Raw genomic sequence first — 2784 nt, 5'->3', positions numbered from 1 at the left:
AACGGAGGATTAGGCTTCTGGCATACTGAAAGTGGTTCAATATTATATGATGAATGGTTGATGAATGAGGTGAGTGATAAACCACTATTTTATGGTTTACAATGTGTTTAATTATGTGGTTTTATCATGGTCTTTACCCACTTATTCATATAATTAGCATGCATTTATATTTCCTTCCTAAAATTATTACATGATTGAAAGCTTACTTCCTGGAGACCTTTAAGTAGGTATTTTAATCCCCCTTTATTCCATTCGATGCCGTGATCTGTGTGTTAAGTGTTTCAGGCTTTATAGGGCATGAATGAGTGAGAGATTGGGAAGAAAGCTTGCAAAAATGGAAGGAATACAAGAAATTGAGGAGATGACCAGCGAGAAGTGACGCGTATGCGTCAGCGACGCGACCGCGCGGAAGAAAAGAATTTGCAGTGACGCGCCCGCATGAGTGACGCGGATGCACGTATTGGAAAAGCAGAAGCGACGCGGAGGCATGCACGACGCGCCCGCATGGAAAAGCAAAATGCCGAATGACGCGTCCGCGTGAATGACGCGTCCGCGTGACGTGCGCGATCTGCAGAATTTCAAAAGTCACTGGCAGAGTTTCTGGGCTGGATTTCAACCCAGTTTTTGGCCCGGAATTACAGACTAGAGTTAGGGAACATGCAGAAACGAGAAACAACAATTCATTCTGCATAATTTTTAGTTTTAGATCTGGATTTACTCCTCCCCTAGGTTTTTATCACTTGACATTCATAATTAGGATTTTTGGGAAGATTTTGGCTTTAGCTTTTGAGAAGAGTCTACCTCCGGTACTAGTCATCTTATTTTGCTATTTACTTTTTATGTTTATTCTTCCATATTTTTAATCCATCTATAGTTGACTTTGGCTTATTTTTGCAAGTTATTAATATAGATTATTTTTATTTTCAATTAATCCTTTTCATTATTATTTATCATGTCTCTTTTTAATTCCCTTTCTTATGTTATGAGTTCTACGTTCACAATGAGTGAGTAGTCCTTTACTTGATGGGGAGTTGATTGAAAGGAACGCTTGAGTTAGGGTACTTAAAGGAGAAATTATAATTGAGCTCATTGTTGGAATGCCCTCTAATCACTGACACAAATCCTTTACAATGAGCGGATTGGGACTTGTGAATAGAAACAACAATCCAACTTGTTTGACTCTACCTTACGTAGTAAGGGGTAATTAAACAGAGCAATCTTCAATTATCAATTTAATCTTGAGAGTACTTCAACAAGAATAAGGCTTCCAACTAATCTACTCCCAGTCAAGGCTTTTATTTAGAATTAATTAAATTCTCTATTTTAGTTTCCTGTTATTCAACTCAACCATTTTTGAAAACATCTGATTGATAAAATAGCACATTTCTCTGCAACTCGTTGGGAGATGACCTGGGACTCATACTCCCAGTATTTTAATTTAAATTTTGTGACAACCCTTCTAAATTGATAAGCGGATTTTTGGTTGGTTAAGGACTGTACTTGCAACGCATCTCTATTAATAATTTCTTAACCTGCTAATTTCTGCCACGTCAATTTTTGGCACCGTTGCCAGGGAGTTGCAACAGTGTGCTAATTTATTGATTGGTATTTATTTTAATTGCAATTTTTATTTTCATTCTGTCACTATGAGCTGTACGTTTCTTTCGTTAAATGACGCGTTCACTTCCTGATCCAAGCTTGCCAGTATTTGACCTTGAGATTGAAAGAACTCTTTCACGTATAAGGCAAGCTCGGCGTCGGCGACTCCTCTTTGAGGACGAACCTGAACCGTCATCTAAGGAAGAAACAAGCTCCCTCTCTATTGATGCAGTTTATTTACGTGCACGTGACATGGCAGCGCCTAGGAGAGTCACTATCCAGGAGGAAGGAGCCCCTGATTTTACGCTCCAACCATTCCAGGCACACCACCCAGTAGTAGCTGTAGATTTTGAAATAAAATCTTCACTACTTAACTTGATGCCCAAGTTTCATGGCTTACCTGCTCAAGAGCCTATCAAGAGAGTACAGGCACTGATGAAATCTCCATTCTGTTGAAAGCCTTCCCGTTTTCTCTGGAGGGAAAGGCAAGAGAGTGGTACTACACTCAACCCGGAGCAACTGTTTCCAACTGGGATACACTTAGAATAGAGTTTCTGGATAAATTCTTTCCAGCTGAAGTTGCCGATAAACTGAGGAAGGACATGTCTATGATCGTTCAGGATGAATCTGAGACCCTCTATGAATACTTGGAACGCTTTAATAATCTTCGAGACACATGCCCCCATCATATGATTAACAAGATAGTGTTGCTCGGTTACTTTACACAGGGTTTGAAATCTCAAGATAGGACCACACTGGAAGGTGCTAGCAATGGTTCTATGAAAAAGTACAAGACTACGGAAGAAGCATGGCAATTGATCAGCGACTTAGCTGACTCTACTAGGAATCACAGGTAGAGACAAAGTCGGTCAAGAGCTATTGCAGAGGTATCCACTAGTAAAGAGACTGCTGCTATAGCTCAGAGCTTATATAAAATAACTAACTTACTGAAGCAGATGCAACTGAATCAACAGCAGCCTCAGCAAGCTCAGCCTTCTCCACCACAGCACATCCAGTAGTTGGTTCCACAAAGAGTATGCAGAATCTGTGCAGATTACAGTCACTATACCGATGAATGTCCGCAAATCCAACCAGAAGACAACACTGTAGCAGCCACTCATAACTTTCATGACCACCCCAATCAAGGGTACAATCAAAGTGGCAACTATAACCAAGGATGGCAGG

The 2784-nt window shown here is 40.3% G+C and overlaps 1 non-coding gene across 1 annotated transcript; it reads right to left on the bottom strand.

Moving 5' to 3' along the window:
• Positions 1-2186: 2186 nt before the first annotated feature.
• On the bottom strand, positions 2187-2294 carry LOC112765096 (small nucleolar RNA R71). Its single transcript, XR_003183514.1, has one exon. It is a non-coding gene; the product is annotated as a small nucleolar RNA R71 (small nucleolar RNA).
• Positions 2295-2784: the final 490 nt, after the last annotated feature.

The sequence above is a fragment of the Arachis hypogaea genome, chromosome 2 (genome assembly GCF_003086295.3).
Source record: "Arachis hypogaea cultivar Tifrunner chromosome 2, arahy.Tifrunner.gnm2.J5K5, whole genome shotgun sequence".
NCBI classification, from domain to species: Eukaryota; Viridiplantae; Streptophyta; class Magnoliopsida; order Fabales; family Fabaceae; genus Arachis; species Arachis hypogaea.
Note: the sequence above shows the minus strand (reverse complement) of the source record. Positions and strands in the feature narration are given on the sequence as shown.